Below are 25,669 nucleotides of genomic sequence, written 5' to 3'. Positions count from 1 at the left end.
TATTTAGGACATTACCAAACCTCAGGTGATATAATATAATTTCTTCATATTTCTAAATGTGGCTCCTTTGGGTTCAGCGCCTCATGAACTAAAATGACAAAGCATAAGCCTACTACTTCTCTGTTAACATATACAGAAAATACACAGTCAGGATAACCACATTCAGAAATGCAAAATGGAGAAATAGGCACTGATCCACAGACATTCTGAAATTGCGGTTAGGAAGACAAAGCAAAGTTCCTCTGTCTTCAGGGGAGCAATACCAACTTCCCAGCAAAATTGGGGAAACTATGTAACAAACAAATAAAACTCAATATTTTAGAGTCTGTGGAAGGGCATACAGCAAATGAAAAAAAAATCAGTAGGAAGTCAGCATCTGTGGTATTTGAACCAATATGGTTACCAGGTTATGCAGGATGATTTGGGCTACCAGGAAGGAACTCTTTTCAAATTATCCCTAGCTTAAGCCCTGATTTGGCTATCTTATAGGCCCTGCCTCTGAATCTATTTTTCTTGATCCCTGGCTCCACCCTGTGGAAAGTTCTTTCTATTTTATTAGTCTTACTGGCCACTTCTGAAGAGGATATTGGTGAATATGACCCTCTTTGTGGGCTACAGATATTTGTCAACCTGTGTACAGCATTTGAGCTATTAAGAATCAACTGCTGTTTTCAGTTTGAAACTGTCACATACTTTTTAGAGTAGATTTAATTAAGTCTTCATTGGCAGTATGAATTTCTCAAAAATAGTGTATTCCTACTTTACTAGATTTATTTATTTTTATTTTGTAGTTCATTTTGTGTTTTGTATTGAGGAGAGAATATCTAACATGAGATCTACCTTCTTAACACATGTTTAAGTGCATAATACACTATTGTTAACTATAGGCATAATGTTCTACAGCAGATCTCTAGAATTTATTCCCCTTATGTAAAGGAAACTTTAAACACATTAAACAGTAACTCCCCATTTCCTCCCCCCCCAGCCTGTGACAACCACCACTCTATTCTCTACTTCTATCAGGTGGACTATTTTAGGTACTTCACGTAAGTAGAATCAGGCAGTATTTGTCCTTGTGTAACTGATTCGGTTCACTTAGCATAATGTCCTCCAGGTTCACCCATATTGTTGAATACAACATAATTCACTTTTTTTAGAGGCTAAAATAGCATTTCATGTATATGAATGTGTGTGTGTGTATATGTATGTGTGTGTGTCATATGTATATAGACACACATAGGTACACATGAAATGCTATTTTAGTGGTATAGATATATATAGCGGTGTATATGAGTGTATTTATATATATGTACACATATATATGTACACACATATATAAATACACTCATATATACCGCTATATATATCTATATATCTGTATATATCACATTTTATTTATCTGTTCATATATAAACTGACACTTGGATTGATTCCATATCTTGGCTATTGTGACTTACGCTGCCATGAGAGATCCTGATTTCAAGAGGTAAATCTTTTAGATGTATACCCAGAAGTGAAATTGCTGGATTATATGTGAGTTCATTTTTAGTTTTGTGAGTAAACTCTACACTGTTTTTCATACCAACTGTACCATTTTACATTCCCACCAACAGTGCACAAGGGTCCTAGTTTCTCCATCTCCTGCCAACACTTGTTGTCTTTTTATTTTTTTGAAGATAGCCATTCTAACAGATGTGAAGTGATATCTCTGTTTTAGTCTGGCTACTAAAACAAAATACTACAGACTGAGTAGCATATACACAACAGCAATTTATTTCTCACAGGTCTGGAGACTGGGAAGTTCAAGATCAAGGGGCCAACAGATTCAGTGTCTGTTCAAGGTCTGCTTCCTCAGAAACAGTGAGGAAGCAGACTCACCTTATAAAAGAGGTACCAAGGGGTAAGGGGTCTCCACAGAACCTCTTTTGTAAGGGACGAATCCTACTTATGAGATCTCTGCCCCATGACCTAATCATCACCCAAAGGCCCTACCTGCTAACAGCTTCACCTTAGGAGTAAGGATTTCTACATATGGATTTTAGAGGCTCATTTCCTATCTTATTGTGGTTTTAATCTCATATCCTTGAGGATTAGTGAAGTTAAGCCTCTTTTATATATCTGTTGGCCATTTGTATGTATTTTTGGAGAAATGTCTATTTAAATAATTTGTCCAATTTTTTGGGTGTAACACTCCTAGAAGAAAACATAAGAAAAAGTTCTATGACAATGGTCTTGGCAATAAACCTTTATTGGATTCCGATTTGTTCTGGTAACTCTAGTCAGAATTTTTCAGAGAGTCTCCCAAATTATTTTCATTTTTGCATTTTTACCCAAATATCTTTTTCGCTAAATATAATTCTGGTTACCTTGAGGCTACATATTTACAGTGAGTAGGGGACATCTTAATTTAATGCGTATACAAGGATGCTGTATTAGATGAAAGTTTTCTCTGGTGAAAGCTCTTAATTTTATCTTTTCCCTATAATAAATTTATCAAACTATGTTTTTACCAAATGTTGGGTGAACACAGTAAAGTCCATCTCTAATTATATCACTCCAAATGCAAATGGCTTTACAATTTTTGCAAGGCCGTAGATTGCTGAAAACTCCCTAATCACTTTTATTTTTCCTTTAAAACTGGTAGTTAATTTGAAATACATATATCTCTTATATTAGCTTGCAAATTCCATGATAACAACCAACATACATTAAAGTTTTCATTTTTCAATTTATTCCCATAAAGCCATTAGCTTATTAGGCATATGGTCTGCTTCCATATTTGTCTAGGTTAACAGTTTTAGCAAATATTATAATATCAGATTACACAGATAGAAATTTATTAATCATTGGCTTTTGCTTTCCTCATCACTTACTGTCCAGTCAAGAAAACAAAACCAAGTATATTATTATATTTTTTAAAAGAGGTACTCTATTTCTAGCACCAAGGTTAGCATAGACAACGTACAGTATACATGACAGTTGCAAAAACATTTATAAATCTGTATGGTTAAAATAACATGGATTTGGCAATTGGAGTCTGGTATGACAGCAAGAGGAAGCTCCTGCCCTCCCCACCACTCCCAATCCCCAGTAAAAATTTGTGAAGACTATTAAAAAATAATGCCAATACTTAAAGTCTATGGGGATGACTCTAAAAGTATCCCCATAACAAGAAAAAAGTCATTTGAGTTGATAAGAACAAGAGTCTGTGGTACGTAAACCAATACAGCTCCCTTTCTCATACCTCCTGGCTCAGTGAGAAGGAACCTCTAGTCCAGACTGGTGCAGACAAGAATATAGAGCTTCCTCTCTCCCAATCTTGCAGTAAGTGTACTGTCAACCTGGACGATCAATATATCAACATGTCATTTTTCCCTCCTACCCGTTGCTGAGGTTAAATTCTGGGCAAGTATAGCTGAACAGTGGGGAAATCTCTCTTTATTCCAGCTTCCACTGGTGGGACAGACAGCACCTCAGAGAATGCAATGGCATCAGTTGCCCTTGCCCAAGCATGTAAGGCAAAGGCTCCACACAGGTTACCTGAAGACGTGAGAAGTTGAGAAGACTTAAAGCTACTGCCTCCTCAACCTAGAGCTCAGCTCATACAGTGACGGTGTCATTCAAAGAGAAGTATGTCGTTCTCTCTGTCCCCAGCTCCAGAGTGATTGCTCAGTGACTTTGCCTTGGTGGGGAAAGCAGGCTATAAAACTAAAGCTCCTAATCTCCTATTTGTACCAGACCATAGAGAATTTCAATCCTAAGGGCACTTTCAAAAAGAGTGCATGTTATAGTGAAAGGCTATTTGGAGGGGTTGGCAATCTGATTGAAGATACAGGTTAAATGGTATGACAGCTTGTTCTCAAGAGACACCTGGAAAGAAAAATCTGGAAGAACCTTTTTATGGTTCAAATTTCAAACATTGTTCATAGGGACTATACCTTCAAAGAAACTCAAATTTAATTGGATTGGTCTTCAAGCAGTTAACGCCACAGAGCCCTATTTTAAAAATTAGAGCAATCAGCTGAAAATTAGAGCAGCTTAGTAACTGGATGTGTCCAGTAAAAAAGCCAGTCAAAGGGATTCCTGTCAAAACTTCTGTTATCCCAGAGTGGCTGTGGTCATACACAAGATTAGGCCATAATTCAAGTATTCAGCAAAAATTTCTTTCAATATTTTTTTCAAAGTCCTTTATCTCCTTCTCTCCTCTCCTTCTGATACTTGCATTATGTATAACTCTGTGTGCTTAATGGTGTTCCACACTTCTCTGAGCTTTGTTTATTTTTAATCATTCAGTTTTCTCTCTTGATTGCAATATCTGTATCAGTAAATCTTCAAGTTTGGTAATTTTTTCTTTGCCCAGTTCATAACATCTATTGTTGAACCTCATTGGTGTATTTTTAACTTCTTTTACTACTGAAATATATTAAAAACAGTAGTCTGCACATACAGAAAGTTCAGCAAATGCCAGGAGGATAAACCAAAAAAAGACCTTAAAAACAGACACATGAGAGTAAAAATTCTGAAAGCGAAAAGCAGAGAAAACATTGAAAGTTGCAAGGGAAAAAAAAAGATTCATTTTTATAAAGTAACTGAAGTAAAACTAACTGCTAACTTGTCATTAGAAATAATTGAGGCAAAAGCACATATTCGAAATATTCAAATAAAAATTTCTAAGCTAAGAATGTCATACCCAACAAAGCTATATTTCAAATGTGAAGGTGAAATAAAGACAGAAACAAAGAATTATTTCCTGGCATTCTAGGTTTCCAGAAATTCTAAGGAAATTTCTTAGACTGAAAGCAAATGATCTCAGATAGTTGTTCAAATCTACACCCCAAATCAAAGAACACCTAAAATGTAATTTTGCAGAATATTGTAAAACTTAATGATATATTTTCTACTCTTTTTCTCTTAATGGTTTAAAAAAAAACTATAATAAACACTATTTATATACTGTATTGTTTGGCCTATAACATATAGAAATATAATGTATTTAATGACACTCAAAGAAGGTAGGTGGAAGCAAAGCTCTATTAGGATAAGAAAATGGCAACAGATACTATCTAATCCACTTCTTTTAGAGTTGTAGAATGATATAAATTAATAATTACAATGATATATTATTGTGTTTAAAACATTTATGGATGTAATATGCATGATAATAATACCACAAGGGTAGGGGAAACAACAGAGCTATAAAATAGTAACGTTCCTGTATCTCATGGTAATTAAGTTTGTATAAATGTGGGCCTGATTCTAATCAATTAAGACATACATATGGGAAACTCTACTGCAACTGGTAAGGAAATAAGTCAAAAAATAGTTTAAATCTTAGTGGAAAAATTATTAAATAGATTAAAATGCTACATTAAGAGACTTAGTTTAAAAAGCAGTAAACAAAGAATTGAAAATGAAAAAAATCTCAACATATATAGAGAACAAAAAGTAAATGGCAACCCTAAATTCAGCTCTTTCAATGATAACATTAAAAGTTAGTGAATTAACCCAATGGAAAGGCAGAGATTGCCAGACTGAATTTAAAAATATGATTCAATATATGCTGTCTATAAGAGGCACACTTTGAATTCAAAGACATAAATAGTTTAAAAGTTAAATGGATAGAAAAGGCTTTATCATGAAAATATAAAAAATGTGAACACACACACGAACACACCAAAGTTGGAGTAGACATACTAATAGCAGAAAATAAAACTGAAAATGTTACTTGAAATCAAGTTAGATATTTTTTGTTTTGTTTTATTTTGTTTTAGACAGGGTCTTGCTCTGCCACCCAGGCAGGAGTGCAATGGCATGAACACGGCTCACCACAGCAACCACCTGGGTTTAAGCAATCCTCGAACCTCAGCCTCCTCAGTAGCTGGAACTACAGGTGAGTGCCACCAGGCCTAGCTAACTTTTTTATTTCTTGTAGAGAGAGGATCTTGCCATATTGCCCAGGCTGGCCTTGAATTACTGGACTCAAGCAATCTTCCTGCCTTGACCTCTCAAAGTGCTGGGATTACAGGCATGAGCCACCTTGTCTGGCCTGGACACTTTTTTGATGATAAAAAGTCAATTTATCAGTAATATAATAATTATAAAGATATGTAAACACATATACTCCTAGTAACAAAGCATCAAAATGTATGAAATAAATAATGACAAAAATTAAGGAAATAATAGGTAATTCAGTAATAATATTCAGAGATACCAAAAACCTATGGTTCATAATGAATAGAAACCCTAAAACAAAGATGAACAAAGTAATAGAACTCTCGAACAACATAAAACAACTAACTATCAAACATGCATACATAGCTGTCTTTATAAGTTATCCATCTTAGGTATTTTGTTATAGCAACATAAAATAGATTAAGACAGAAAACTCATAACAAGAAGTGAGGTTGTTGCTATATAGATAATTTAAACTCTGAACGTAGCTTTGGAGCTGAGTAATAGGCAGAATTTTAAAAAGCTTGAAGGAGCAGGCTAGATAAAGCCTAGATTCTGATGAAGACTTTGATGACAAGAAGATTAGGGAAAGTTTGGACTTCTTAGAAATTGGTTAAATGTGAGCAATGAAAATTCTGATAGAAATATGAACAATAAAGGCCATTCTAATGATGTTTCAGATGAAAATGAGGGGTATGTTACTGGGAACTAAAGTAAAAGTCATTCTTGTTATACAATTGCAAAGAACTTGGCTGCACTGGATTCATATCCTAGGGCTTTATGGAATGAGGAACTTAAAATTGATGAATTAGAAATTCTGGCAGGAAAAAAATATATAAGCAAAATATAGAAGTATCTACATGGATTCTTTCTTCTGCTTCTACTGAGATTTGGGAGGACAGGAATAATTTAGTCAGAATTTATAATCAAAAGGGAAGCAAACTAGAAAGATTTGGGAAACTCTCAGCCTGGCTATATAGTAGAGAATGAAAGAGCATTTTCAGCAGAGAAATCCAAGCATGTGACCAAGTCACTGTTTGCTAAAGAGATTGATATGGCTAGAAGGCAGCCAGAGGTTATTCACAAGGATTCCAAAGGCATTTCAGAGATTTTCAAAACTGCCCCTTTCCATCACAGGCTCAGAGGCCTAGCAGGGAAGAATGATATTGCAGAACGGGCCCAGATTGCCTTCCAGAGTCTCATGCCCAGAACTGCCTCATGATTCTATTCTCTGCATCCCAGTGGTGTCCTCCTCAGTCATTCCAGCTGTAGTTCCATTTGCCCCAGTTGTAACTCAAACTGCCTTCCAAAAAGGGCAAGCAAGTTAACTTTGGCAACACTATGTCATAGCTCAACTGGACCCAGATGCAGCTGATGCCACTGTTTCAGAGAGCTTAAGCAGAAAGACTTCGTGGTGTCCACATGGTGCTAAATCTGCAAGTGTGCAGAATGTGAGAGCTAAGAAGGCATGGCAAAGACTTCAAAGGATGTATCAAGCAGCCTGGGGCCCAGAAAGGAACTTGTTGCAGGGTCAGAGCCCCACTAGAGCAATGCAGAGCGAAAATATGAGTTCAGAGCTGCTGCAGAGAGTCACCACCAAGGCAATACTTAGCAGAGCCATGGGAGCAGCACTGCTACTGAGAATCTGGAACTGTATAGCTTCCAGCACGCAACAGCTACCAGCAGCTACCAGCCAACCTATAAGAGATCTGAGCTAGCATGATCAGTTCTATTTCCATGTGATGCCCTGCATTGCCTTGCAGTTCCTACAAGCAAGAAGGCTCTGGCCAGATGTGGCCCCTAGATCTTGGACTTCCTGGCTTCCATAACTGTAAGAAATAAATTTTCTTTGTAAATTATCCAATCTAAGGTATTTTACTATAGCAACAAAAACAGATTAAGATAACACTCTTCAAAAATAAAATAAAGTTGAAATATTTACATTATCTGATTCTAAAAATTATTTAAAAGCTCTACTATTCAAAAAAGTATGGTCATACCATAAGAATAGACTTGTAGATTTTCAGAATACAACTGAAATTCCAGACACGAAACCATTTTTCTATGGTCAAGTAATTTTTGACAAGTTTGAAGTCCATTCATTAGGGAAAGAATAGCCTTTTCGACCAGTGATATTGGACATAGCCACTTATAAAAAATATGAAGTGGGATCTTTCCTCATATCACATACAAAAATTAACTCAAAATAAACCAAGCATCTAGATGTAAGATCTACAACTATAAACCTCTTAGAAGAAAACATAGGGTTAAATCTTTGTGACCATTTCTTAAACGTGACATGAGAAGCAGCAGCAGGCAAGAGATGAGAGCTGGTGCAGGAAGACTCCCCTTCTCGTAGCCATCAGATCTCATGAGTCTTACTCACTATCACAAGAACAGTACAGGAAAGACCCACCCCTATGATTCAATTACCTACCACTGGTTCCCTCCCTCAACACATGGAAATTCAAGATGAAATTTGGGTGGAGTCACAGCCAAACCATATCACTAGATATGATTGACAGCTTTATTTGGAAAACAGACTGAAAGAAGATGAAGAAATATATTTAAATTTTCTAAATTCACTGAAAGAAAAAGGAAAACATAAAAATAAATGCAGATTCAGCAAGAGTTTTAATAGCTGGAGTAAATTTATGTTGAAAACATGAAAAATGATTTCTACTATGCATTTTTAGGTATGAATTTTTAAAGTTCTGTAGTCTTTTACAGTTAACTTGAATTTTGTTTTGTTTTAAAAGAATAGCTTAGCACATATAAAAGTTTTTGAAGTCAGTTACAATGGCTCAGACCTGTAAGTGCAGCACTTTGGGAGGCAGAGGCAGGAGGAATCCTTGAGGGCAGGAGTCCAAGACCAGCCTGGCAACAAAGCAGGACCCTGTCTTTACAAAATATTTAAAAATTATCCCCACATTTTGACATGAGTCTCTACTCCCAGCTACTCGGGAGGCTGAGGTGGAAGGATCCTTCCAACACAGGATTTAGAGGCTGCAGTGGGCTATAATCATATCACTGCACTCAGCCTGGACAACAGCGCAATATCCTGTTTCAAAAAATAAAATAATAAATGAGTAAAATAAAATAAAGTTTGTTTTTTCAGATAATACATGTAAAATTTTGGACATTGAGGTATTTTAGTTTTCCAACTCTCACTGCTTTAATCAAGTTAACTCAATCAAAATAAAACATGTTTCAGTGGAAGCTATTTTCTATGCAGTCTTGTCTTCTCTATCACCTAAACATGTTGCCTCTAAAGAAAGCAATCAATAAAGAATATTTGAACCAGAATCTATTGATTTATGAAATAAAAATTGATTTGAGGTGCTCAAGGTTTTCTAAAGAGATCTAGCAAGAAATCAGGCATGTGATGTTAACAAAGACACTTTCTCAAAGCAGCATAGTAAGAGGGAGCAGTTGCAAAAGAGAAGTAAAATGATAATTAAAGGAATAACATATTCAGAAGCTAATGAGGATATACGACAAACATATACTACATAATATCAGAGGGGCAGGTACAGAAAAAACACTTAAAACTTTTCAAAAGTATCCATGTGATAGGGCCGATAAAGTTCTGAAATAGGATACCAACCAGGTAAAAGCCAGTCTGCCAGCAGTGCAGGCAACACAGCAACAGGAAGTCACATTTATGTTTAAAGACTATGGCTAATTCCAAAGCAAAAGAAGAAGAATGTGAGAAAGAGCATGCATCAGTTATATCTCACAGAATTGGTTCTTAACACAGCTGATCGAAGCAGGAAGAAAAATAATAACTGAAGCTAAGGTAACTAACAAAATGCTGAGTAAGAACACGGGAAACATTTGTAAATTGTTACAAATGTCTTAAGTACTATTTTAAAGAAATGGAGATATAATTATATAGTTCTTTCATTTCAAAGAGAATAATTGAGAAAATAAAAGTTGCAAAATTTCTGATTAAAAGATTGCAAAACACCAAAGCTGTCTAAAAAGCTATTTGCTCTGAAATGTTACAACTTTGAAATGAGCATCATGATCATTAAAGATCAACAATTTAAAGAAACACATTTTTTTTTTCTAATCCAGGGCTTATAATGAAGAAAATAAAAGCTTAATGGAAGCTATGTAGAAATAAATGTCAAGACACATTTAGAAACACTAATTAAAAAAACATTGAAAAATAAACCCCAGATTCAGCAAAACAGTTCATATTGTAATTTAAAATTATTATCATTTTAACGAAGTGGTTTCTAACATTCAGTGTTTAGTGTGTGTTCAGAGCAGAGAGGGAAGAAAATATTTAAGCACCTGTGCACAGTGTTATGCAAGTTCTGATGTGTTTTTTTTCAGATAACCATAAGTATAATTAAGGTTAATTTCATGTATATATAAACAACATATATTTTAATTAACAAAATACAAGTGAGAGTATTCCTGCTTTTTCAAATAAACTCAAAACAAAATAAAATAGAAGCCATTCTATCATAATATCTGACAAATATTTATCGTATAATTTTCTACATTTATCTAGTATCTTTTATATATTTCTTTCTTTGCCCTGCCTTTGTGGAAGCCTGGCGTGTGTACACCCAGTATTAAACTACCCATTTGATTCCAAAACCGAAAACAAAAGTCAACATATAGTTTTTAGGTTTAGTTTAGTTTAGTTTTGGTTTTGTTTAATTTAGGTTTCCTTTAGTTTTTTACAAATTTAAAATGGTGTACCTAACAAAAATCTCTTTAAAATGATTGAAACTTTTATTTTTCTTTTCACAGAAGTTTGATGGATCATGAAAACAGACTTGAATTTTTATTCAGAAAAAAAATGCTAGTAATTAAAGATGCTTTTGTGAGTGCATCAAAAATGCATTTTAACCAAGATAGCATGCAAAATTACAGATAAGTAAATATTTAGAATATCAGAATTTGAGTCATAGTGTTTAGTTTTATTCTCTTATGTTTTAAAAAATATGTCAAGTTCTAATATGTGAAACACCTGGAAATACCACATGAATTATTAAGCTGTTGCAATATTACCATTTGATGTAATTGCTATAATGGCTGCTGTATAATTATTTAAAAAAAAAAAAAAATTGTAGTCTGGGCATGGTGGCTCACACCTGTAATCCCAGCACTTTGGGAGGCCGAGGCAGGCAGAACACTTGAGGTCAGGAATTCAACCAACCTGGCAACATGGTGAAACCTTGTCTTTATAAAAATACAAAAATTAGCCGGCTGTGGTGGTTCATGCCTGTAGTTCCAGCTACTCAGAAGGCTGAGGCAAGAGAATTCCTTGAACCAGAGAGTAGGAGGCTGCAGTGAGCTAAGATTGCCCCACTGCACTCCAACCTAGCAACAGAGGGAGAATCCATCTCAAAAAAAGAAAAAGATTATAAAAAGACCTTTTGAAAATAGTTTGAAGGAATATTGTTATGTCCTTGTTTTACTTTACTAGATTTTCCAAGAAACATATTTGATAGTATAAAATGTAATTTCATGGAACGAGTTTGTTGTTGGCCATAAAATCCCCGTTTCTGGCAAGTGAATGAACTGCTCACCAGTAAAACTTAGAAACATTTTCCCTTGTTTGCTAGAAGTTCTTCTACCTCAAATCCCCTCCAGTAAATATATTGTTGACTATGCTTCCCCAACGTGATTTAATTTATGAGAAAATAGCAAGTGAAGAAGATGATAAAAATACCAAAAAAAAAAAAATGCCTTCACACATTTTCTTTTCTTTTCTTTTTTTCTTTCAGAACCACCATGCATATATTCAACACTATCTATCAATTTTCTTAAGTAGAAGGAGATATAGATGGGGGAGAAGGCCCATCTTGTTAACATTAAGACATTCCTGACCACTGGATTCTCTTTCACCACTGTCTTAAGCTGATTGGCTTGCTATAACAAAATACCACAAATTGTGTGACTTTTAACCACTGAAATGTATTTCTCACAGTTCTGGAGGCTGGCAAATCAAGGTCAAAGCACCAGCAGATTTGGTGTCTGGGAGGTCTCTCTTTCCAGTTCTAGACAGTGCCTTCTCACTGTCCTCACAGGGTGGAAGAGACAAATGAGCTCTCTTGGGTCTCATTTATAAGGACACAAATCCCATCAATGAGATATAACCTCATGCCCTGATTATATTCCAAAAGTCTTCCTAATTCCGAAATCTTGAGGGTTAGGATTTCACATATGAATTGGGGATGGGGGAGAGGAACATTCACTTCACTGTAACCACCCACTATGATGCTGGGAGAAGGTTTAAAATCGAGAGAAAGAAATCCTAGAAGAGGAAACGAAAATCAACTATGATTAGCATTTTGCAATTCACCATATTAATTTATCCTCCATGAAAACCTCTATAGCCACTCTGCTCAATTTATTCTCCATTTCTAATACACTTTATTCCCCTAGAATCACAAGCCCATGCTCTGGGCCACTAACCCCATCCCAACTTCACCAATCCCACATTCTATTTACAAGAAAACCAGCTCTCAGGCGTAAATATCATCAATACTTGCTAGTAGTTTAGGACCTCACCTTTCATAGAACCAAAGTTAAAAAAAAAAATGGGTTTTGTGGCATAAAAAACACTTCACGATGCATTATTTTAATTTACTTATTTTTTTGAGGGGAGTCTTGCTCTGTCACCCAAGCTGGAATGCTGTGTTGTGATCTCAGCTCACTACAGTGCATTATTTTAAAATAAGATGTTAGTCAGATGTGGTGGCTCACATCTGTAAACCCAGCACTTTGGGAGTCTAATGCAGGTGGATCACATGAGCTCAGGAGTTTAAGACCAGTCTGAGCAACATGATGAACCCATCTCTACCAAAAATAGAAAAACATAGCTAGGTTTGGTGGCAAGCATCTGTTGTCCCAGCTCCTCGAAAGTCTGAAGTGGGAGGATCCCTTGAGTCCAGGGGCTGAGCTTGCAGTAAGAGAAGATGGCACCACTGCATTCCAGCCTAGGTAATAGAATGAGACTCCATCTCAAATCAAATAATAAAATAAAATGAAAAGATTGTTGTACATGATATTTTATCTGGTGTTTTCGATTACTAGATGGTGCTTTAGGTATAATTTTTACTTAAAATAGCTAATGTGGGTAACCTGGGAGATTAACTGTTATATATAGCACAATGCTTCATGTGGAAAAAATATGCTATATTGCAGAAAAAAATTTTCTTAAAATTCTCAGTTTTTAGGATGGCATAGTTCCACTGCATTCCAGATGTCTCTTGTTGAGAGAGCTCAATTAATTTAACATTCCTGGCATTTTCTCACCTTTTATCGGCTCCATCCTTAGGAAATTTGGGAAGAATAAGTTGGAAATGCTCAATTGCCTTAAATCCTTTCATTTTGGATGAAGATGGCTTCAATGTTCTATGTACTTTACTAAGTAGTAGCTGATCATCTCCTCTACAGAAACACATACACACATACTCCTAACCAAGCTACTTCCTTCAATTCAAGTCCTACTAGTATTAAGGTTACTATCTTGGCTTCCAAATGCCTATTATTTAACTTAGTTTTCAATTTGTTTGGAATCCCAACTGAGAAAGAGCAGTGATAACCACTGTCTTTCAAAGACCCCCAAAATGAGTTCAGAATTAAGAAACGCTGAGAATACAAAACCAAAAAAAATGACAATTTGCAAGGTAAAAAATGTTAGGGAGAGGATTTGGTGGGACCAGAATCAGTGGCTTTCAGCTTAGTACTCTGGGATATTTTGACCCAAACTGTGTATAGAGGCTTATATTGGGACTAGTGTGTATTTACAGTGATGCTTTTATGTTCTGTGCACTAGGCAAGAGGCTTTGGCATACAGTTTATCTTGGCAGATGACAGCTGCATGAGAGGATTAGCACTAGCAAGGTCATGGGCCACACGGGCTTCAGCAAAAATCATGGGCGGCCTTTGCCAAATGTGGGGAACTTTATGATAGAGGCTGCTGCATATTTAGCTTGAACTACACCTAGAATATATATGCTGGCATTCAGGGCAAATGCTGACAGATCACAGAGAACTTAGCAAGCAGGAACAGCTGAGGCAAATATACAATTATAGGCAAAAGAGTGTCTTCACAGGCTATTTAGGCACTGGTTGGCAAAACAATCTCTGCTAGTTTAAAACTGCAGCTGTGTTACATTTGTGCTAGCTACACTGTGTAAGTTCTAGCTTCCGATTATGAATTCCCGACTTAGGAAGGTAACGTTAGATAGGGGCCCCCTTTCAGCTGAGTCTTCTAGAATAGAAAAACCAAATTAGACAATTGTAAAATACTAAAAAAAAAAAAAAAAAAGCAGAACAAGAAACAGAATATCAAACACTTATCACAGGGGTCCAGAAACCGCAGCAACAATGAAACGCTACTCAAAATTTGTAGCATTAAAGCAAAGGAAAAGACTATGGCTCCTGCTTTGTTCTTATTAGGCCACTAGGGGCTTGACTTCAGAGACATCCACAGCAGTTTCAGCTACAGAGGATGTCTTTTTAGCTGAATCCAAAGTTGAGGGTAAACATTATTTTAGGAAAACAGTCTCTTAGATCTCAAGCAGTATGTTACAAGCTGTGGAAATGATCCAGGAATGACAATCCTGTTTGTATGGGAGTGTGCACTCTATGTTGCCAGATGGAACCTGTACTCAAGTCACTATTGGAGTGCCAGAAACAAGGGACTTGAACAGCAAAGGCAATTAATGTGGTCATCACAACGCCATGATTAATTGTTTGACAGGAATGAGTTTTGTTCAGACGATTTTGGAGATACGGCAGAAAATGAATGACTTTTCAGTCTAGGGAGACTAAATTCAATTTTTCCTCCATCATCTCTCCTTTGCTATCTTGACACTGAAGCTAGCTCCACCATGGTCTCTTACAGCACAAAGAAAGAGGTCTAAGAACAAAATTTGGCCAGGGATAAACTGTTCTTGATATTCTGTACTGCTTCTAATCTACATTTGGGTAGCTTTGGTCTTGTACATAAAATATCATGTGTATGATTAACTCTTCAGATACTCTAAAAATGAGGCACATCATATATGACTAATACAACTCTAGAGGCTCCGAAGAACCAAACCTATTCCCATGACAGATAGTTCCAGTTGTAGTTACTACAACTGGAGTAGAGACCCAACTGTTTGAGAATATACAAAATTTCTAGTTAGGATGGGGAAATTTTACATTTATTCAAAATAAAATATTACAAGAGTAAAGAGAATTTCAACTTAAACCTCAATTTCTCTGGGTTTTAACATTTTAGGACTTTAATTTGCGAGGAAGTTTATTCTTTCTGACTTTAATTCTCCCAACTCATAACTGGAAAGAGATTATATTCAAATTTGGGGTATCTCTTTGTTGCTAGAATTTTGTTGCAATGTCTTTATATATTTTGCTCTTAAAGTACGTTGACTTCAATTTAATGGTATGTCAGAAATGGGCTATATTGAACTAAGTGAATTTATATTTGTAGAGGAAAATGGAATAGGAAATAACTATTTAGCATGACTTCCATGAAGTCTTGGATTTGATGTAATTAATGTGTTTTGATCCATTTGTATCCTTTAGTGATTCCTGGAGGATAACAAAAAGTGTAGTGGTTGGGATTGGGAACATGGCATCATGAAGGTGGGAACAGAATGACAGTCAGTCTTTTTGCCAAAGGAAAATAGTCAAAACTCTGTTTGACCATAGATTTAGCAATGAAGCTCACTTAAAGGAAAAACAACAATGAAACCAAACCAAACCCAAACTGTGGCATATGAAGGTAACTATATTAAGAAGAGCACACTTTATAAAGTTTTTTGTGTGTGAAGGAGCCTCCATTTTTATGACACTGTTGGCTTCATCTCTAAGGAGATGCTATGTCTGTTTGGTAATTTGAGAAATAATATTTTTGACATAATTTGCTCCTTCTCCTTTTCCTCATCGTGGGAGTAAAATGCTCACAGGGAAAGAACATTCCCTTTTGTTAACGGTTTTGGTTTTAGTGTCACAGCATTACCCAAATTGACCACTACTTCTCCCTAGGCCCTCCTCAACCCTCTCTTTAGAAGGGTTAACCCCATGACAGACAAGTGCATTTGACGATGTCTGTAACTGTGAAAATCCAGGGTTCAATTAGATGACCCCTTGACCAACAGAAATGCTTCAGCTTGTCATTTGCTAGGTAAATAGCTGGAATTTTGGCCCCCAATGCCTTATTACCTGTCTTATTCATCAAAATTTTCAGATCCCACGTGGTAATTGAAAGCATTATTTTAATAGTCCCCTTTAAAGACACAAACACAACTAAATGTTTATGATACAAACTATTGTTAAGTTTAGGTTGCTGAGAATCAGCTATAATTCTACAGTTTCTCCTATATATAAAGCCAGCAGAAAGGCAACTTTGGCTCCAGGCTGTTTCTTCCAAAACATATGGTAGCTGTGAGCAAAATTCACTCTCATTTAAATCAGTGTATCTCAGAATCTAGAGAACGATGTGATCAGTCTTTTACAGAATTATGCAGACATATAAAGTAATAGTTCATATTTAAATAGATACAAACAAACAGGATTTTAGATACTAAATTACATCAACTCTGATACTGTTTTTATTTATGTTGAAAAAGAAAAGTGATCACTTACTTCTATGGAAGAAGAATTGGTTAGAATTATAAAATCAGAATTTTTGGTTAAACGTGTTATCTGTAAATTGTTCATATAATTTATTTGAGACATAAGGGCTCTGTACCATTATTAAATAAATGACGTTTTGGAAAGTCCAAAGAGTGTGAAACTTTTTTTGTTTTCTGAGTGATGCAAAGTAGAATATGTGGTCAGGATAAAATCCCTCTAGGATTTTTGGAATGCAGACCAGTAATGAAAGCATAGAACCTAGTTTATGAGTTAGAAGGATAATATGTACTACAGAAATAATAGGAGGGCAAGCGGGAAAATTAAAAATATAGAAGCCTTGTGTGCCTAAGGAAAGGCATTGACATTTTCAAATGATATTTGGTAATGCCATTTCTGTAAATATGTTTTAAGTACAGAAACCGTTTGCATGAAAAACCTGTGGAAATTTTTCTTGGGAAGTCTTGAGAGACAAGAAAGAAAACTTTCAAAAATAGTGCTAGTTTTCCCTTTGTGGAATGGATACCTCAGATATTCTAATGTATGCTGAGGTAAGGGATTGTTTTAGTATTCCAGCAACTTCTAACTTTCTTACTTCATTTTCTTCCTATATAAGGACTCATTTCCTGGTGTGGGAAGTGCATATCAGACAGTGTGACCTGACCATGGTGCTGATTATTATTATTTTTTTTTTCAGTAGGACTTCCATATTATCACTCCTGTGTAAAAAAAAAAAAAAAAAAAAAAGCATAGTTTGTAATAGCAATAATTTCATACCTCTCTTTTGCTTAGGTTTACTAAAGGAGAATATAAGCAATCACAATATTCGAGATTTAAAGTAATGTTGATCTAGCATTTACTACCTTTACAACTTGATAAAGTTATTTAAACTTTCTGAGTTCAGATTATTTGTTTATAAATTCGCATTGATAATAGACATATTTTATTGGGTTGAGGATTATACATGGTATTACAAAGCATCTTACCTAGGAAAATGTCACAGTAAATGTCATATCTCTTTCTTCTTCACTATAATCATTTACTGAAGAACAAATGCCTAATTCATTACTAACTTGTAGAGGTCTGGATGACTTCATTCCTGTAATACTGCTTGCTGAGGTAGTTGATCATATAAACTTCATTATATGTGAGACATTTTTAGACTGAATAATTTTAAAAACTGTCTAAATGTATTGGTGTAATCTGCATATGATCTTTCAATTTCTAAGTGGATATCATATGATAGAGACATTTTTGGAGATAGATAATTTACCAGTTTTGGCCAAAACTATCCAGCGAATAAACAATACCCAGCAGGACTTCAACAATGTTGCTATTGGAACACACTCCATCTTCCGCATTTGACTATGCATCAAGAAGCATTTTGTTTTATTATTCTCTTTCTATTTAAAATGCTCTGTATCCTTAGACAAGCCATTAAAATCTTTATGTGCCTTTTGTAATATGTTCAATCATTTTATTCTATGAAGGTGATTGGTTAAAATAGTTGATATACATTCATTCAGTTCAAACACAAAACAAAAAAATCACAAGAAAAATTTAAGCATAGATCTAGAATTTCCTGAATCTCACACTCTACCAGCTGAGAACTGAATCCCCCAAATTATAAAAATTTTTGTTTTTTCTCTAAACAAGGAGCCAACTAGGAATTCCATACGTAAAATGTATTTGGCTTTTCATCAAGTTCCTCTGCTTTTGTCCTGAACTTGGGGTCTTTTTCTAAGTATTGTGCTGTTAAGTTATTTTTTCATGTTGCTCAAAATTTTTTTTTGGGCCCAGCACTTTGGGAGGCAGAGGCAGGTGTATCATGAGGTCAGGAGTTCAAGAACAGCCTTGTCAAAATGGCAAAACCATGTCTTCACTAAAAATACAAAAATTAGCTGGATGTGGTGGTGGATGCCTGTAATCCCAGCTATTCAGGAGGTTAAGGCAGGAGAATAGCTTGAACCCGGAAGATGGAGGTTGCAGTAAGCTGAGGTCATGCTATTGCACTCCAGCCTGGGCAACTGTGCAAGACTTCCTCTCTCTCACACACACACACAAAATACTTTTAGGGTCTCCAACTTTGCATTTTGTTTTATCTTATCTTAAGTTTCAGGATCCTGGTCTTCACTCTTGATTCTGCAAGCAATCCCATAAAATGTAGAGAGTTGTGAGCTAACACTATTTCACCCAAATCTAAATTGTTACCCAAATCCTAACAAATAACAAACTTTTCTGGAATATGAGTAAGATAGTTTAAGATTGGAATTTTTATGACCTGTGTGTTGGGGGCGGAGGTGGGGGGAGGTGTGTGAGCATGTGTTTGTGTGGTGTAAAGATTTAGGTAAAATAATTAAGAACACATCTATTGTGGACAGAGTTTGCTTGGGTTACTTTGATCTTTGAAGCCCAAACTAGAATTTAAAATGACCTTGATAAATTAGAGAAGTCATTCATCAAAAACAGTATGAAATTTAATAGGGACAAGTGCAGGGAGGCACACAGGGGAAATAACTATGCATGCAATAAGCACAGGGGTGACTCTAAGCAATTCTGAAAAAAAAAATGTGAAAATTATAGGGGAGAAAAGCTGGAAATTAATCAGCATTTAATTGTTGTTAATTTTCAAGAACTGATATGACACTTATATACAAAGTATTATGAGCTATCATAGAAAAGCCGAAAAATAATCTTTTGGCTCTGTAAAATCTGAGGATAATTCTCCTCTAAATTTTGCCAGTAGTGAGAACTTTATTACAGCAGTATGTTTATTCGTTCCATAACTATTTATTGAGGCACTACTGTATCCTGTGTAGTGTTAAAAATTGTCATTTGCTACTTCCTTCTAACTATCATGGTGACAAAATAACCTTCTTATCAATATAAATGTCCCTTGTATTAAATGTTCTAATTTTATTATATTCTATGAGTCTGAAAACTTGAGAACCAGTGGTGTTGGGGGAGAAGGAGGGTGGAAATTGGTGTCAGTCCCAGAATCCAAAGGCATAAGAACCAGGAGCTCTGAAGTGTGAGGGCAAGAGAAAAATGAATGCCCCAGCTTAGGGAGAGGGAGACATCATTTGTCCTTTCTCCACCTTTCTGTGTCTTTTTGTTCTATTAGGGCCCTCAGCAAATTGGAGGATGTCCACTCACATTGGTGAGGGTGGATCTTCTTTACTAAGTCAAATGCTAATCTCTTCCAGAAACACCCTCACAGATATATCCAGAAATCATATCTTACCAGCTATCTGGACATCTGTAAGCACAGTCTGGTTGACATATGAAACAAACCATCACAGACTGGAATTCTGTCATCAGTTTTCCTGGGATTTCAGTTAGCTAACAGTGAATCTTGGGACATCTCAGCCTCCATAACCATGTAAACCAACTCTTTATAATAAATATCATTATGATATCCTTATGCAGAAGAATGAAACTAGACCCTTATCTCTTATCATATACAAAAAACAAATCAAAATGAATTGTAGACTTACACATAAGACCTCAAACTATGAAACTACTACAAGAAAACATTGAAAAAAATATCTGGAACAGGCTGAGCTTGCAGTGAGCAGAGATAAAGTCACTGCACTATTGAGTGGGTGACAGAGGGAAACTCTGTCTCAAAAAAACAATAAAGAAAGAAAGAGACAGAGAGAGAGAGGAAGGAAGGAAGAAAGGAAGGAAGGAAGGAAGGAAGGAGGGAGGGAAGGAGGGAGGGAGGGAAGGGAGGGAGGGAGGGAGGGAAGGGAGGGAGGGAGGGAGGGAGGGAGGGAGGGAGGGAGGAAATCCCCAGAAAGTTGTGTTGTGTTGGTCTGGGCAATAATTCTTATGTAATACCCCACAAGCACAGGAATCCAAAGCAAAAACGGACTAATTAGATCACATCAAGTTAAAACGCTTCTGCATAGCAAAGGAAACAAGCAAAAAACTGAAAAGACAATGCAGAGAATGGGAGAGATTGTATAAGGAGCTCAAACAACTCTACATGAAAAAAATATAATAATCTCATAAAAAAGGGGGCAAGGGATTTCAATACACATCTCTCAAAAGAAGACATATAAATGGCAAACAGACATATGAAAAGGTGCTCAGCATCATTGATCATCAGGGAAATGCAAATCAAAACTACAATGAGATACATCATCTCACCTCGGTTAAAATAGCTTATGATCAAAAGACAGGTAATAACAAATGCTGGTGAGGATGTGGAGAAAAGAGAACCATTGTACACTGCTGATGGAAATGTAAATTAGTACAAACACTATGGAGAACAGTTTGGAGGTTCCTCCAAAAAACTAAAAATATATCTATCATGTGATCATGTCACTGCTGGGTATATACACCCAACAGAAAGAAAATCAGTATGTCAAAGAGATAGCTGCACTCCTATGTTTGTTACAGCACTATTCACAATTGCCGAAATTTTGAAACAACCTAAAGTCCATCAACAGACGAATGGATAAAGACAATGTGGTACACAGATACAATGGAGTACTATTCACCTGTAAAAAAAGAATGAGATCCTATCATTTGGAACAACATTGATGGTACTGGAGACCATTACATTAAGTGAAATAAGCCAGGCATAGAAAAATAAACATTACATGCTATCAGTTATTTGGGGGAGCTAAGATCATAACAATTGAGCTCATGGATACAGAGAGTGGAAGGATGGTTACCAGAGGCTGGGAATGATAATAGGGGGATGAGAGACAGGTGGGGATGGTTAATTGGTATAAAAAATTAGCAAGAATAAATAAAACTTACCATATGATAATATAATAGGGTCACTATGGTCAATAAAAATTTAATTGTAGATTTTAAAATAAGTCATATAGTTAGATTGTTTGTAACACAAGGATAAATGCTTGAAGGGATGGATACCTCATTCTGCATGATGTCATTATTATGCATTGCATGCTTGTATCAAAACATCCTATGTTCCCTATAAATATATACACCTACTATGTACTCAAAATAAATTAAAAATTAAAACATAGCCAGGCAACAGTGACTGATGCATGTAAATACAGCACTTTGGATGGCTAAGGCAGGCAGATCTCTTGAGTGTAGTAATTTGAGACCAGCCGGGGCAACAAGGCAAAATCCTGTCTCTGCAAAAACTATGAAAATAAACTAGACACGGTGGCATATGCTTGCAGTCCCAGCTACTCTGGAGGCTGAGGTGAAAAGATTACCTGAGCTCAGGCTGCAGTGAGCCATGATCCAGCCACACCAAACTCCAGCTTGGGTGACAGAGCAAGACCCTGTCCCAGTATAATAATAATAAAAATAAATAAATAAACATCATTATGGTACAGACACCCCCCCCCACCACACACACACACATATATACAGACTTCTGAATTGTTCAGTTTCTCTGGAGAACACAGACAAAAACAGAGTTTGATATAGCGGACAGTGTTATCCAGTGGAACTTTCTGTGATAATGAAAATGTTCTTATTTTTGCTGTTCAATACAGTAGTCACTAGCCAGGTGTGGCTATTGGGTGCTTAAAATTTAATTAGTATGACTAAAGTGCATAATTTAAATTTATTTTTTTTTTATTTTTTTATTTTTTTAATTGCATTTTAGGTTTTGGGGTACATGTGAAAAACATGCAAAGTTGTTGCATAGGTGCATTCATGGCAGTGTGATTTGCTGCCTCCCTCCCCCTCACCCATATCTGGCATTTCTCCCCATGCTATCCCTCCCCAACTCCCCCCCCGCTGTCCCCCCCACTCCCCCGCAACAGACCCCCGTGTATAGTGCTCCCCTCCCTGTGTCCATGTGTTCTCCTTGTTCAACACCCTCCTATGAGTGAGAACATGTGGTGTTTGGTTTTGTGTTCTTGTGTCAGTTTGTTGAGAATGATGGTTTCCAGGTTCATCCATGTCCCTACAAAGGACGCGAACTCCTCATTTTTAATGGCTGCATAATATTCCATGGTGTATATGTGCCACATTTTTCCTGTCCAGTCTATTGTCGATGGGCATTTGGGTTGGTTCCAGGTCTTTGCTATTGTAAACTGTGCTGCAGTTAACATTTGTGTGCATGTGTCCTTATAGTAGAACGATTTATAATCCTTTGGATATATGCCCAGTAATGGGATTGCTGGGTCAAATGGAATTTCTATTTCTAGGTCCTTGAGGAATCGCCACACTGTTTTCCACAGTGGTTGAACTAATTTACACACCCACCAACAGTGTAAAAGTGTTCCTATTTCTCCACATCCTCTCCAGCATCTATTTTCTCCAGATTTTTTAATGATTGCCATTCTAACTGGCGTGAGATGGTATCTCAATGTAGTTTTGATTTGCATTTCTCTAATGACCAGTGATGATGAGCATTTTTTCATATGTTTGTTGGCCTCTTGTATGTCTTCTTTTGTAAAGTATCTGTTCATATCCTTCGCCCATTTTTGAATGGGCTTGTTTGTTTTTTTCTTGTAAATCTTTTTTAGCTCGTTGTAAATTCTGGATATCAGCCCTTTGTCAGATGGGTAGGCTGCAAAAATTTTTTCCCATTCTGTTGGTTGCCGATTCACTCTATTGACTGTTTCTTTTGCCGAGCAGAAGCTGTGGAGTTTGATTAGGTCCCATTTGTCTATTTTGGCTTTTGTTGCCAATGCTTTTGGTGTTTTGGTCATAAAGTCCTTGCCTACGCCTATGTCCTGAATGGTTTTGCCTAGGTTTCCTTCTAGTGTTTTTATGGTGTTAGGCCTTATGTTTAAGTCTTTAATCCATCTGGAGTCAATTTTAGTGTAAGATGTCAGGAAGGGGTCGAGTTTCTGCTTTCTGCATATGGTTAGCCAGTTTTTCCAACACCACTTATTGAACAGGGAATCCTTTCCCCATTGCTTGTTTTTATCAGGTTTGTCAAAGATCGGGTGGTTGTAGATATGTTGTGTCGCCTCCGACGCCTCTGTTCTGTTCCATTGGTCTATATCCCTGTTTTGGTACCAGTACCATGCTGTTTTGATTACCGTAGCCTTGTAGTAGAGTTTGAAGTCCAGTAGTGTGATGCCTCCTGCTTTGTTCTTTTTGCTTAGAATTGACTTGGCTATGCGGGCTCTCTTTTGGTTCCATATGAAGTTTAAGGTGGTTTTTTCCAGTTCTGTGAAGAAGGTCATTGGTAGCTTGATGGGGATAGCGTTGAATCTGTAAATTACTTTGGGCAGTATGGCCATTTTCACGATATTAATTCTTCCTAACCATGAACATGGAATGTTTCTCCATCTGTTTGTGTCGTCTCTTATTTCGTTGAGCAGTGGTTTGTAGTTCTCCTTGAAGAGGTCCTTTACATTCCTTGTTAGTTGTATTCCTAGGTATTTTATTCTCTTTGTAGCAATTGTGAATGGCAGTTCGTTCTTGATTTGGCTCTCTTTAAGTCTGTTATTGGTGTATAGGAATGCTTGTGATTTTTGCACATTGATTTTGTATCCTGAGACGTTGCTGAAGTTGCTTATCAGTTTCAGGAGATTTTGGGCTGAGGTGATAGGGTCTTCTAGATATACAATCATGTCGTCTGCAAATAGAGACAATTTGACTTCCTCCTTTCCTAATTGAATACCCTTTATTTCTTTTTCTTGTCTGATTGCTCTGGCTAGAACTTCCAGTACTATATTGAACAGGAGTGGTGAGAGAGGGCATCCTTGTCTAGTGCCCGATTTCAAAGGGAATGCTTCCAGTTTTTGCCCATTCAGTATGATATTGGCTGTTGGTTTGTCATAAATAGCTTTTATTATTTTGAGGTACGTTCTGTCGATACCTAGTTTATTGAGAGTTTTTAGCATAAAGGGCTGTTGAATTTTATCGAAGGCCTTCTCTGCATCAATTGAGATAATCATGTGGTTTTTGTCTTTGGTTCTGTTTATGTGGTGAATTACATTTATAGACTTGCGTATATTGAACCAGCCTTGCATCCCCGGGATGAATCCTACTTGATCATGGTGGATAAGCTTTTTGATGTGCTGTTGTAATCGGCTTGCCAGTATTTTATTGAAGATTTTTGCATCTATGTTCATCATGGATATTGGCCTGTAATTTTCTTTTCTTGTTGAGTCTCTGCCGGGTTTTGGTATTAGGATGATGTTGGTCTCATAAAAGGACTTGGGAAGGATTCCTTCTTTTTGGATTATTTGAAATAGTTTCAGTAGGAATGGTACCAGTTCCTCTTTGTATGTCTGGTAGAATTCGGCTGTGAACCCATCTGGACCTGGGCTTTTTTTGGGTGGTAGGCTCTTAATTGCTGCCTCGACTTCAGACCCTGTTATTGGTCTATTCAGGGTTTCGACTTCTTCCTGGTTTAGGCTTGGGAGGAGGCAACTGTCCAGGAATTTATCCATTTCTTCCAGGTTTTCTAGTTTATGTGCATAGAGTTGTTTGTAATAATCTCTGATGATGGTTTGAATTTCTCTGGCATCTGTGATGATATCCCCTTTATCATTTTTTACTGCATCTATTTGGTTATTCTCTCTTTTCTTTTTTATTAATCTGGCTAGTGGTCTGTCTATTTTGTTGATCTTTTCAAAAAACCAGCTCCTGGATTTATTGATTTTTTGAAGGGTTTTTCGTGTCTCTATCTCCTTCAATTCTGCTTTGATCTTAGTTATTTCTTGTCTTCTGCTAGGTTTTGAGTTTTTTTGATCTTGTTCCTCTAGCTCTTTCAATTTTGACGATAGAGTGTCAATTTTACATCTCTCCTTTCTTCTCATGTAGGCACCTATTGCTATATATTTTCCTCTAGAGACTGCTTTAAATGTGTCCCAGAGATTCTGGTATGTGGTGTCTTCGTTCTCGTTGGTTTCGAAGAACATCTTTATTTCTGCCTTCATTTCAGTGTTTATCCAGTCAACATTCAGGAGAAAGTTGTTCAATTTCCATGAGGATGTGCGGTTCTGGGTTGGCTTCTGAATTCTGAGTTCTAACTTGATTGCACTGTGGTCTGAGAGACTGTTTGTTATGGTTTCCGTTCTTTTGCATTTGCTGAGGAGTGATTTACTTCCAATTATGTGGTCAATTTTAGAGTAGGTGTGATGTGGTGCTGAGAAGAATGTATATTCTGTGAATTTGGGGTAGAGAGTTCTGCAAA

This window comes from Aotus nancymaae, unplaced genomic scaffold (assembly GCF_030222135.1).
Source record: "Aotus nancymaae isolate 86718 unplaced genomic scaffold, 86718_ANA_hifiasm-v0.15.2.pri h1tg000022l_1, whole genome shotgun sequence".
NCBI lineage: Eukaryota > Metazoa > Chordata > Mammalia > Primates > Aotidae > Aotus > Aotus nancymaae.
This window is presented reverse-complemented; position numbering follows the sequence as displayed.